This window comes from Macaca fascicularis, chromosome 11, assembly GCF_037993035.2.
Source record: "Macaca fascicularis isolate 582-1 chromosome 11, T2T-MFA8v1.1".
Lineage (NCBI taxonomy): Eukaryota > Metazoa > Chordata > Mammalia > Primates > Cercopithecidae > Macaca > Macaca fascicularis.
The window spans coordinates 53,685,025-53,699,541 of NC_088385.1; positions in this window are offsets into that span (position 1 = coordinate 53,685,025).

Genomic DNA, 14,517 nt, shown 5'->3' on the forward strand with positions numbered 1-14,517 from the left:
AATAACAAAACAAATTCGAGTCAAATAAATGGTCTCATATAAATGGCATCTGCAATACCTTCAATAACTAGGCAGAAGATGTATGATGCTATCATAGTTTTCTTTTTAAAAACCACCAAAGCAGTTTCATCTTTAACACCCTACCTAAAATTTCTAAACGATAGCCCATCAAATTATATCCCCATTAGGTATATAATAGCTCCTTTCTTACCTTAGATACTTGTTTCACAAGTTTTTTGAAAAGCCTTTGCTTGAAATTAAAATCTGACCAACACACTAGAGCAGAGATAATTCCTCAGTGTCAATACGGCTTCCTTGGAAACTTATCCACATATAACCAATGCAGTTTCACTTCAGTGTAGAACATACTCACAGAGAAAAAGAAAATACAAATGAGATCACAATAATAAATATCCTATTTCTTATTTTTAAAAAAGCATGTCTTCAGAAGTGCTTTTTTAAAAAAATTTTACTTTAAGTTCTGGGATACATGTGCAGAATGTGTAGGTTTGTTCCATAGGCATATATGTGCCATGGTGGTTTGCTGCACCTATCAACCCATTATCTAGGTTTTAAGCCACGAATGCATTAGGTATTTGTTCTAATGCTCTCCCTCCCCTTTCCCCCAACCCCCTGACAGGCCCCAGTGTGTGATGTTCCCCTCCCTGTGTTCACACGCTCTCGTTCAACTCCCACTTCTGAGTGAGAACATGCGGTGTTTGGTTTCCTGTTTCTGTGTTAGTTTACTGAGAATGATGGCTTCCAGCTTCATCCATGTCCCTGCAAAGGACATGAACTCATTCTTTTTTATGGCTGCATAGTATTCCATGGTGTGCATGTGCCACATTTTCGTTATCCAATTTGTCATTGATGGGCGTTTGGGTTTGTTCCAGGTCTTTGCTATTGTAAATAGTGCTGCAATAAAAATACATGTCCATGTGTCTTTATAGTAGAATGATTTATATTCCTTTGGGTATATACCAGGTAATGAGATTGCTGGGTCAAATGGTATTTCTGGTTCTAGATCCTTGGGGAATTGGCACACTGTCTTCCACAATGGGGTTGAACTAATTTACACTCCCACCAATAGTGTAAAAGCGTTCCTATTTCTCCACAGCTTCACCAGCATCTGTTGTTTCCTGACTCTTTAATGACCACCATTCTAACTGGCACGAAATGGTATCTCATTGTGGTTTTGATTTGCATATCTCTAATGACCAGTGATGACGAGCTTTTTTTCATTTGTTTGTTGGCCGCATGAATGTCTTCTTTTGAGAAGTGCCTGTTCATATCCTTCACCCAATTTTTGATGGGATTTCTTATGTTTGTTTGTTTGTTTTCTTGTAAATTTGTTTAAGTTCTTTGTAGAGTCTGGATATTAGACCTTTATCAGTTGGGTAGATTGCAAAAATTTTCTCCCATTCTGTAGGTTGTTTGTTCACTCTAATGATAGTTTATCTTGCTGTGCAGAAGCTCTTTAGTTTATTTAGACCCATTTGTTAATTTTGGCTTTTGTTGCAATTACTTTTTGTGTTTTAGTCATGAAGTCTTTGCCCATGCCTATGTCATAAATGGTATTGGCTAGATTTTCTTCTAGGGCTTTTATGGTTTTGGGTTTTACAATTAATTCTTTAATCCATCTTGAGTTAATTTTTGTATAAGGTGTAAGGAAGGGGTCCAGTTTCAGTTTTCTGCATATGGCTAGCCAGTTTTCCCAACACCATTTATTAAATAGGGAATACTTTCCCCACTGCTTGTTTTTGTCAGGTTTAGTGAAGATTGGATGGTTGTAGATGTGTAGTGTTACTTCTGAGGGCTCTGTTCTGTTCCATTGTTCTATATATCTGTTTTGGCACCAGTACCATGCTGTTTTGGTTACTGTAGTCTTGTAGTATAGTATGAAGTCAGGTAGCATGATGCCTCCAGCTTTGTTATTTTTGCTTAGGATTGTCTTGACTAAATTGACTCTTTTTTGGCTCCATATGAAATTTAAAGTAGTTTTTTTCTAATTTTGCAAAGAAAGTCAATGGTAGCTTAATGGGAATAGAATTGAATCTATAAATTACTTTGAGCGGTATGGCCATTTTCACGATATTGATTCTTCCTATCCAAGAGCATGGAATTTTTTTCTATTTGTTTGTGCCCTCTCTTATTTCCTTGAGCAGTGATTTGTAGTTCTCCTTGAAGACATCACTCACGTCCCTTGTAAGTTGTATTCCTATGTATCGTACTCTCTTTGTAGCAATTTTGATGCCAGTTCACTCAAAATTTGGCTCTCTGCCTGTCTACTATTGGTGTATAGGAATGCTTGGGATTTTCACACATTGATTTTGTATCCTGAGAGTTTGCTGAAGTTGCTCATCAGTTTAAAGTGTTTGGGGGCCGAGAAGATATGGTTTTCTAAATATAAAATAATGTCATCTGCAAGCAGAGACAATTTGACTATCTCTCTTTCTATTTGAATACCCTTTATTTCTTTCTCTTGCCTGATTGCACTGACGAGAACTTCCAATATTATGTTGAATAAGAGTGGTAAGAGAGGACATCCTTGTCTTGTGCTGGTTTTCAAAGGGAATGCTTCCAGTTTTTGCCCATTCAGTATGATATAGGCTGTGGGTTTGTCATAAATAACGCTTATTATTTTGAGATATGTTCCACCAATACTTAGTTTATTGAGAGTTTTTAGCATGAAGGGAGGTTGAATTTTATCAAAGGCCTTTTCTGCATCTATTGAGATAATCATGTGGTTTTTGTCATTGGTTCTCTTTATGTCATGCATCACGTTTATTGATTAGCATATGTTGGACCAGCCTTGCATCCCAGGGATGATGCCAACTTGATCGTGGTGGATAAGCTTTTTGATGTGCTGCTGGATTCAGTTTGCTGGTATTTTACTGAGGATTTTCATATCAATGTTCATCAGGGATATTGGCCTGAAATTTTGTTGTTGTTGTTGTGTCTCTGCCAGGTTTTGGTATCAGGATGATGTTGGCCTCATAAAACGAGTTAGGGAGGAATCCCTCTTTTTCTATTGTGTGGAATAGTTTCAGAAGGAATGGCACAAGCTCCTCTTTATACCTCTGGTAGAATTTGGCTGTGAATCCATCTGGTCCTGGGCTTTGTTGTTGTTGGTGGTGGTGGTGGTAGTGGTGGTGGTGGTGGTAGGCTATTAATTACTGCCTCAATTTCAGAGCCTGTTATTGGTCTATTCAGGGATTCAACTTCTTCCTGGTTTAGTCTTGAGAGGATGTATGTGTCCAGGAATTTTTCTATTTCTTCTAGATTTTCTAGTTTATTTGCAAAGAGGTGTTTTTGATATTCTCTGATGGTAGTTTGTATTTTTGTGGGATCAGTAGTGATATCCCCTTTATCATTTTTTATTGGGTATATTTGATTCTTCTCTCTTTTCTTCTCTATTAGTCTAGCTAGCAGTCTATTTTGTTAATCTTTTCAAAAATCCAGCCCCTGCATTCATTGATTTTTTTAAAAGAGTTTTTTGTTTCTCTATCTCCTTCAGTTCTGCTCTGATCTTAGTTATTTCTTGTATTCTGCTAGCTTTTGAATTTGTTTGTTCTTGCTTCTCTAGTTCTTTTAATTGTGATGTTAATGTGTCAATTTCAGCTCTTTCCAGCTTTCTGATGTGGGCATTTAGTGCTATAAATTTCCCCCTTAACACTGGTTTAGCTGTGTCCCAGAGATTCTGGTACATTGTCTCTTTGTTCTCATTAGTTTCAGGAAACTTTTTTATTTCTGTCTTAATTTTGTTATTTACCCAGTAGTCATTCAGGAGCAAGTTGTTCAATTTCCATGTAGTTGTGTGGTTTTGAGTGAGTTTCTTAATCCTGAGTTCTAATTTGATTGCACTGTGGTCTGAGAGACTGTTCGTTATGATTTCTGTTCTCTTCCATTTGCTGAGGAGTGTTTTACTTCCAATTATGTGGTCAATTTTATAATAAGTGCTATGTGATAATGAGAAAAACGTATATTCTGTTGATTTGGGGTGGAGAGTTCTGTAGATGTCTATTAGGACCACTTGGTCCAGAACTGAGTTTGAGTCCTGAATATCTTTGTTAGTTTTTCTTAATTAACTAATCAATCTGTTAATTGATCTGTCTAATATTGACAGTGGGGTGTTAAAGTTCCCCATTACTACTATGTGGGAGTCTAAGTCTCTTTGTAGGTCTCTAAGAACTTGTTTTATGAAACTGGGTACTCCTATATTGGGTACATATATATTTAGGGTAGTTAGTTCTTCTTGTTGCATTGATCCCTCTACCGTTATGTAACGCCCCAGAAGTGCTTTTATAAACAAACAAACAAACAAACAAACAAAAACCAGGTAAATAAGGATGTATACACATATAAACACTAAAGCATTAGCACAAGACTTCTTAAAGTGTGACTTTTAGTTTATGTCTTTCTATCTAGCAGAATGAGCTCCAATCTTGATAGCTGAGGACTAAAGCAAGAACCAGGACAGAGGAAAAAAAGATTTTGTGTAGCCTATAGAAGGTTGTGAGAGTTTCTCCCAATTAAAAAAATGTTCCCATTGGAATTGGGATCTATTCTTTCAGAGTGATCAGTAATTTCTGTGTCTAGGATAAGAGCTGGAATTTTCCTGGAGGCAGATCTTCTTTTTGTTCTAGAAGGAACCACTCTGTGAGCCAATTTAGTCATAGATCTGTAAGGCTCTTTGTTGTTTGGGGAGAAAGTCTCATGGAAAGCCCCAAACCAATAAAATGATACTAATGCAGATGTTTCAGAGCAACATGTTGAACACATTTTTTAGTGAAGTTCTTTGGCATGCAATTTTTTGCAGGACTAAGCCTTTGGGAAACCAGAACCACCATGAAGTGGCATACACATTGGGCCCCGCTCCAGGGCACCTGGCTAAGGGCAGAGAAATCAGCTAGTGCCCTGCTTACCAATCCATGAGTTGCTAACCTTTCCAGAGAAAGGGCATCTTTTTCTAATTTTTATATAAGCGACATATAGGCTAAGGTTTCTGAGAGACATTATACATACCACTAGGGTATACACGAAGAATCTGGGATCTGATCTGATCTTTGTCGTTCACTGGACAAAGACTATGGAAAGAGAATAAACTGGGATTGGTTTAGAAGTACCTGGACTGCTTGATTTTGCTCAAGAGAGTTAACCCTGAATAATCCAGACTTAAGGAATTGTATAGTCAACTGTTGAGAGTGTCTTATCTAAGCAACGGGTGAGAGAGAAGGAGTGGGCAGACTATATGCTATAGTGGAGAGTGGGAGTGCTCCTAAATGAATGGATGTTCCTACTGCAGTGGATCATCCAGGAACAGGAAAGGAAACATATCTAGGACTGTGAAAGGAGGCTCTAGGTCTGTGAGAAACTGAACCCAGATTTCAGGTAAGGAGACACCAGCAAAGGTCCATGCAAGATGGCAGCAATTTGAGGATCAAGGAGAAAGAAGGTCAACATGGAATGACCCTGGGAATGGCACAAATAGTGGACTTAAAAATAGTGATAGATATATTTTGCCTACATTACAATCCATTCAGTAATCTCCAAGCCTTCAATGAAGTTTTCTTTAAAACCCCGACTTTCATAGCTATGCTTTGGAGAAAAAAAAAAAAAGAGAGATGTCAGGAAACACACGTGCAGTGCTATTGTAGGGAAGAAGCCAGCCTCTGAGAGTGGAGAAGGAGTCTGGAGCCAGGTGACTGGCTACAGTGGCAAATGCAGGGAAACATTCATGGAATAGAAGCATTAATTGAGGACTCTCAGAAATATTTGGTGAGGGCCCGATCCAGTGGCAAACACCTGTAATCCCAGCACTTTAGGAGGCCAAGGTGGGTGAATTTCTTGAGCTCAGGGCAACATGGCAAATACCTGATTCTGCAAAAAACACAAAAATTAGGCACGGTAGCTCACATATCTAGTCTCAGCTACTTGGGAGGCTGAGGTGGGAGGTTCACTCAAGCCTGGGACGTGGAGGTTGCAGTGAGCCGAGACTGTGCTACTATACTCCAGGTTGGGTGACAGAGCAAGATGCAGTGAGAAAAAAGAAAAGAGAAGAGAAGGGAAGAGAAGAGAAGAGAAGAGAAGAGAAGAGAAGAGAAGAGAAGAGAAGAGAAGAGAGGAGAGGAGAGGAGAGGAGAGGAGAGGAGAGGAGAAGAGAGGAGAGGAGAGGAGAGGAGAAGAAAGGAAGAAATAAAGAGCGAAAGAGAAGAAAAGGGAAGGGAAGGAAAGGAAAGAGGTAGGGAGGGAGGAAGGAAGGAAAGAAGCAGGAAGGAAGAAGGGAAGGATGGAGGGAGGAAGAAAGGAAGGAAAGAAGGAGGGAGAAAGGGAGGGAGGAAGGAAAGAAGGAAGCAGGAAGGAAGAAAGAAGGGAAGGATGGAGGGAGGAAGAAAGGAAGGAAGGAGGGAAAAAGGGAGGGAGGAAGGAAGGAAAGGGAGGGAGGAAGGAGGAAGGGAGAGAGGAGGGAGGGAGGGAGGGAGAGAGGAAGGAAGGAAGCAGGAAGGAAAAAAGAAGGGAAGGATGGAGGGAGGAAGAAAGAAGGAAGGATGGAGAAAGGGAGGGAGGAAGGAAGCAGAGGGAGAGAGGAAGGAAAGAGGGAGGGAGGAAGGAAAGAGAGGGAGGGAGGAAGGAAGGAGAGGGAGGAAGGAGGGAGGGAGGGAGAAGGGAGGGAGGAAGGAAGGAATGAAGAGAGTGAGGGAGGAAGAGAGGGAGGGAGGAAGGGAGGGAGGGAAGGAGGAAAGAAGGAAGCAAGGAAGGAAAGGGGAGGGAAGGAGGAAGGAAGGGAGGGAGGGAGAGAAGGAGGGAGGAAAGAGGAAGGAGGGAAGGAGGAAGAAACGATGGAAGGGAGGGAGAGAGGGAGGGAGGAAGAAGGGAGGGAGGAGGGAAGGAAGGGAAGAAGGAAGGAAGGAAGGAAGGAAGGAAGGAAGGAAGGAAGGAAGGAAGAAGGGAGGGAAGAAAGGAAGGAGCAAAGGAGGGTGGGAGGAAGGAAGGAAGAAGGGAAGGACATAATTGATATATTTAAATATTTAAAAAATACTTGAGAAGAGAAACCAGATAACCTGGACTAAAAACAATTGTTCAAGTAGGAACCTGAATTAAGTTAAATTGGTATTAAAGGAAATATGGATCCTGGAAGAAGGGCTAAGTCCTGGGGACCTGTGAGATACTCAGGGAAGAATGAATGGCTAGAAGAGAAAGGAATATGGTGTTGCTGACACTGAAGTACCACAGAAATTTTTCTCTTAGCCCTTAAAAAAGAAAAGTTGACAGTTCCAGTCTTATAAAGGGAAAAGCACATTGCTAGATGTAATCTCATTTTCATTTCCTCTCTGTTATGACTGAAATATTAATTATAAATATTTATGCAGAAGAATTAATATTCAGATTCAATAATTAACTATTTTAAAAATTAAAATATATTCTTCTAAAACACATGCAAAGACCAAAAAAAATCAGATTTTATATTACTTTACCTTTTTCTTTCTTTTATTTTTATTTATTTATTTTTTTTTTTGAGGTAGGATCTTGCTCTGTCACCCAGACTGGAGTGCAGTGGTGAGATCACACCCTACTTCAGTCTGACTCCTGAGCCAAAAGTGATCCTCCCCACATCAGCAGTTGGGACCACAGGTGCATACCACCATGCCCAGCTAATTTATTTTTACTTTTGGAGAGATAAAGTCTTTCTCTGTTGCTCAGGCTGGTCTCAAACTCCTGGGCTCAAGCCATCTTCCAGCCTCGGCTTCCCAAAGTGCTAGGAGTACACCTGGCCTGTACACTTTTCTTTATCACACTTTTGGTATTGACTAGTTATCTACCCATTTTCCTGTCTTCCAGTCATCTTAACTCAGATGCCTACAAAAAGCCAAAACTGCCTACATTTTTTAAAACAAAATAAAAATTCTGCTTCAGCAAATGTTGCATTATTTTATTTTAAATAAAATCGCATGTTACTTCATGATGATTAGAAATAACCCAATCAGCAAAAGCCTTGCTAAAATAATAAAATCTGAAAAAAATAAGATGTAAATGCAAGAATACTCATTAGAATTATTAATACATAGTTTTCCTGGAATGCTAATAATCTAAAGTAATCTAAGGAAATGTTTATTCCATCAACTTGTGACTTAATCTAATTACATTGATTGGAAGTGTTAAAACTGTGCCAATAAAAGAAACATTTGTGATGAAATCATGTATTTACTATTTCCATTGTAATTGAACAATGCACAGAAAATTTCCCTCTAAAACACCACTGCCAAGCACTATGGGAACCACTTGTGTCTATTTATCTACGACATCCACGATACAACATCCATGTACAACATCCATTTAACATAAATCATGGATTTCAGAAAAGCTAATATTTTTAATAAATGAGAATTGATTGTTAAATAAGACAACAGTGAAGCCACCAAAATTTATATGCAAATTAGCCCATTTATTGTTGTTTTATGTGAGCACACAGAACTAGAGCTAAAGTTAAAGATGTGAGTAGGGCATACATCATTTGTGCTTCACAAAGCTGACTGTCTATCCTGACATTAAACAAATAAATGTAACAAGTTACACAAAAGTATATGAGAAGCCCAGATGTGTGTAGTATGGAGAGAAGTGTCAGTGAAGTGTGGGACAACCTCAAGTGCCCTGATATACGTGTGACCGAAGTCCTTGTATGAGAAGGGAAGAAATATTTAAGGGTATAATGTCATATTTTTTCCAAATTTGCTGAAATTATAAAAACACATATGTAAGACATTCAACAAATCATAAGCACAAGAAACATGAAGAAAACTACACCAAGGTACATTATAACAAAATTTTCAGAAAAACAATGATAAAACAATAAATGGAAAAACTTTAAAGCAAACAGGAGGAATAGGGTGAGGCATTATATACGAGATAAAGATGATAGCAAGTTGTTAGCCAGAAATGACTCAAGTGAGCAGACAGTGGAGCAATATCTTTAAAGTTCTGGAGGGTAAAAGAAAAGCCCTGTCCACTAGGCATAATTTTATATCCAGTGAAACTATCTTGCAAAAATGAAGGCAAAACACATTTTCATATATACAAAAGCTGAAATAATTTATCACCAAGACATCTGCACTACAAGAAATGTCAAAGAAAAGGTTTTTCAGGTGAAGGAAAAATTATACCAGAAGTCTGGACCTATATGAAAGAATGAGGAGTCCTAGCAATAATAAATATTTGTATAATAACAATATTTTTCTTATTAATTACATTTATTTGAAAGATAAGTGATTGAAGAAAATAATAACAACATATTGTTGGGTTTATAAAATACAGAGAAATAAAACGTGCAGAAACAACAACAGAAAAAAAAAGAGAGGGGAGAAATTGAAGTACACAGTTGTATTGTTCTTATACTTTACATGAAGTGGTATAACATCACTTTCAGGTAGATTGTGATAAGTTGGAGTTGTATATTACAAAGCCTAAGGCAACTACTGAAAACACAGTAAGGATATATAGCTAATGAGCTAACAAATTAGATAAAATGGGACCATTAATTTAAAAATTATTTCAAAATAAGACAGAAAAAGGGAGAGAAAAGAGAAAAAAGAACACATGGTACAAATGATAAAAGCAAGATGGCGGATTTACACACAACCACGTCAACTACCACATTAAATTTTTTTTTTTTAATTAATTTATTATTATTATACTTTAAGTTGTAGGGTACATGTGCATAACGTGCAGGTTTGTTACATATGTATACTTGTGCCTTGTTGGTGTGCTGCACCCATCAACTCGTCATTTACATCAGGTATAACTCCCAATGCAATCCCTCCCCCCTCCCCCCTCCCCCCTCCCCATGATAGGCCCCGGTGTGTGATGTTCCCCTTCCTGAGTCCGAGTGATCTCATTGTTCAGTTCCCACCTATGAGTGAGAACATGCGGTGTTTGGTTTTCTGTTCTTGGGATAGTTTGCTAAGAATGATGGTTTCCAGCTGCATCCATGTCCCTACAAAGGATGCAAACTCATCCTTTTTGATGGCTGCATAGTATTCCATGGTGTATATATGCCACATTTTCTTAATCCAATCTGTCACTGATGGACATTTGGGTTGATTCCAAGTCTTTGCTATTGTGAATAGTGCTGCAATAAACATACGTGTGCATGTGTCTTTATAGCAGCATAATTTATAATCCTTTGGGTATATACCCAGTAATGGGATGGCTGGGTCATATGGTACATCTAGTTCTAGATCCTTGAGGAATCGCCATACTGTTTTCCATAATGGTTGAACTAGTTTACAATCCCACCAACAGTGTAAAAGTGTTCCTATTTCTCCACATCCTCTCCAGCACCTGTTGTTTCCTGACTTTTTAATGATCGCCATTCTAACTGGTGTGAGATGGTATCTCATTGTGGTTTTGATTTGCATTTCTCTGATGGCCAGTGATGATGAGCATTTTTTCATACCACATTAAATTTAAATGGTATAAACCTCCCAATTAAAAGGCAGGGATATTTTTTTCCTATACAGCAAATTAGAGGCTTTTAGCCTGCCTCAGGCATAAAGATTAACTCTGTGACCTTTAATTCAAGAAGGAAAATGAGAATCCACCAGAATTGTAAAGGAAACTCTAGATCCTGGGAAAGCGCATGTGGGCAAAGAGCCCCTATGATGGTGTCTGGCTAATAAAAGTGAGTGAAACCCCACCACACAAAAGAGGCAGACGGCCTCCCTCTGTGACTCACCTTTCCAATGGGGATTTGAGTAAGCAAGGCCAAAGGAGAGCACTTTGTTTCTCCCAAGCCCTGGTGCTAACTCAGGATGAAGATGGAGATGCTGTGAGGAAAAGACACTGGGAAAACCTGAAGCCATTTTGCCAGACCTGGGAACAAGAGCAGGATGCCATTTCTTATCCTTGTGCGTACAATGTCAGCCATTATTTGGCAATCTGGCAGGATGGCCTCACAGGTATTCTGGTCTCAGGCCAGAGATTGGAGTGCCTACTCTGAAATGGGGTAGGGACCTCCACAGCCAGAACTGAGAATCACCTCAGCAGTAGGCATTAGAACTGTGCTCTCCACTGTCACAGGCCTGGGGCAGGAGAGCTGCTACAGCTGCAGGTTCTCCTGGACAATAAGACTTGCAGCTACAACCAGCACATGACCTGGAACCAGTCTCCATGTGCTATTGTTGGGAGCCCCAGCTTGCTCTCCTGAGATTACGGTACAGTGGAGTCCCCTCTGATCCACACCTAGGCAAATCTCCAGGTATTCAGACCACCCTTTCACCTGGATCAGCCACCTGAACCCCTCCAGCCTTCCTGTGCATACATTGTGCTGCAGTGGAGCCCTCTCCGCTCCACATGTAGGTGTAGGCAGATCTCCAAATATGTGGAGCAACTGCTTGCATGGACTAGCAGCCTCAGTCACCCCACCCTTCCTGTGCAGGGATCCTGTGTGGGGTATGGGAGAATGGGGAGAGGGGGAGATCCACTTCACACCCAGGCAGATCTCCTGGCATTTGGAGCACCCAATCACCTGGAACAGCAGCTTCACCCACCGCACTCTTCCTGTGCATAGACCATGGTGCAACTGGGCCATCTCAACTCTACACCCAGGCAGACCTCCAGGCATCCAAAGCATCTGCTTGCCTAGACTGGCAGGCTGAGCCACTCCACCCTTCCTGTGCAATGATCTGGGTGCATAGGGGTCTTCTTTGTTTCAAGCCCAGGCCGATCTCTAGGCATCAAGAGCACCCAGTCTTCTGGATTAGGACTTTAGTCCACCCCCATCCCCACGTAGAGACCATGGAGCCAAGAAGATTTCTTAGCTTCATGCCTAGACACACTTCTGGGCACTTGGTGGCTGCCCACTGGATTCCCCATTGACACTGGTACTTGTGCCTGCCATCAAGGGACTTGTAAATGGACCTGCCAGGTCCAGCCCTACACATCTTGCCCCCAACCCCACAGGGTTAAGGGAACTTGGACCACTGTTCACTCTAAGAATCAGCCCATTGCCTGAGGCAACAGAGAGCTTCTCTGTAAACAAAGATCAGATATATACCCAGATGGACTGGCCATAGGCATTGCTTACAAAAAGCACCATCTACTGGCTTGTGGGTTGAACTGCACAGCCCAGTATAAAATCTGCCAACGAAAGTGCATAGGGATATAAAAGCAAAATCAAAAGACCCTACCCAGCACTCTCTCCAGTCACACCCTAGGGAGTCAGGGAAAGGGAAAGAAGAAAGAAACAATAATATCATAGGGAAAGAAAGAAAAAGAAAAAATCTTACCTGGAGGAAAATAGTTACAAAAATTATAAGTGCAGCATCTCCAGATGAGAAGGAACTAGTGCAAGAATTCTAGCACAATGAAAAATCTGAATGTAATAACACCCCTAAAAGGTCACACTAACCTCTCCAGCAATTATCCCTAATGAATATGGAAACTAAGAAATGATAGAGGAAGAATTCAAAGCATGAAGTGCAAAGAAGCTCAAGGAGATGGGAGCTAAGGTTGAAAATCAACACAAAGAAACTCCTAAAGCAATCCGGGAAATGCAGGAAGAGATAAACATCTTAAAAAGAAATTAGTCATAACTTCTGGAATTGAAAAACTCACTTAAGGAATTTCAAAATACAACTGAATGATTTCTTAATGGACTGAACCAAGCAGAAGAATTTCAGAGCTTAAAGGCTAGTCTTTTGAAATAACTCAGTCAGAAAAAAATAAAGAAAAATAATTTTTGAAAATGAACAGTCTTTGAGAAATATGAGATAATTTAAAGTAACTAAACATATCACCATTCCTGGGAGGGTAAAAAAAAAAAAAAAAAAAAAAAAAAAAAAACAGAGAAAAAAGAAAACAACTTGGAAAATATATTTGAGGGAATAATTCAATATCTTTTCCTAGTCTTGCTAGAGAAGTAAATATCCAGATATAAGAAATCTGCAGAACACTTGTGAGATACTATACAAAATGAACATCACCACGCTGTATTGTAACCAGAATGTCCAAGGTCAACACCAAAGAAAAAATCTTAAAGGCAGCTAGAGAAAGAGGTCAGATCACATACAAAGGGACTAACAGCGGATGTCTCAACAGAAACCTCACAAGCCAGGGGTGATTGGGAGCCCATTTTTTTTTATCATTCTTAAAGAAAAGAAATTTCAACCAAAAATTTCATATCCTGCCAAACCAAATTTCATAAGTGAAGGAGAAATAAAATATTTTCCAGAGAAGCAAGAGCTAAGGGAATTTATTGACACTAGATCAGCTTTACAAGAGATCTTTAAAAGAGTTCTAAACATGGAAACAAAACAGTAATATCTGCTACCACAAAAACACACTTAAAATACCCTACAAACCCTAAAAAACAACCATGCAATAAAAACTACCAAGGAACCAGCTAACAACTTCATGATAGGATCAAAACTGCACATATCAATATTAACCTTGACTGTAAATGGTCTAAATGCCCTCACTTAAAAGGTACAGAGTGGCAATTTGAAAAAAAAATCCATCTGCTGTTTCCAAGAGGTCCATCTCACATGTAATAGCATTCACAGGCTCAAAGTAAAGTGTTGGAGAAAGATCTACTGTGCAAATAGAACACAAAAAAGAGCAAGACCAATCCTAGATAAAACAGACTTTAAACCAACAATAGTTTAAGAAAAAAAAAAAAAGAGCAAAGAAGGGCATTACATAATAATAAGGGCTTCAATTCAACAAGATGACTCAGTGATCCTAAACACATATACACCCAACACTGGAGCACTCAAATTCATAAAACAAGTACTTTTAGACCTATGAAAAGACAGACAGCCATAAAACAATACTAGAGGGCTTCAACACACCATTGCCAGCATTAGACAGATCATGAGGCAGAAAACTAATAGAAATTCTGCAGTTCAATTGACCAACTGGACCTAAGAGACATCGACAGAATATTTCACCCATCAACCACAGAATATCCACTCTTTTTGTCTGCACACAGAACATACTGCAGGATCAACCACATCCTCAGAGATAAAACAAGTCTCAATAAATTTTTTAAAAATTGAAATCATACCAATCATATTCATGAACCACAGTGAAATGAAAATCGAAATCAATACCATGAAGCTCCCTCAAAGCCACACAATTACATGGAAATTAAACAACTTGTTCCCGAAAGACTTTTGGTAAACAACAACAAAAAAAAATAAGGTGGAAATAAAAAACATTCTTTGAAATGAATTAAAACAAAGACACAACATACCATAATCTCTGGAATATACCAAAAGCAGTGTTAAGAGCAAAGTTTATAGCACTAAATGCCTACCTCAAAAAGTTAGAACAATCTCAAATTAACACTCTAACATCTCACCTAGAAGAACTAGAAAAACAAGAACAAACTGACTCCAAAGCAAGCAGAAGAAAAGAAATAACTAAAAACAGATTAGAACTGCATAAAACTGAGACACAAAAGCCCAAATAATCAACAAAACTAAAAGATGGTTCTTCGAAAGAATAAATAAAATCAATATA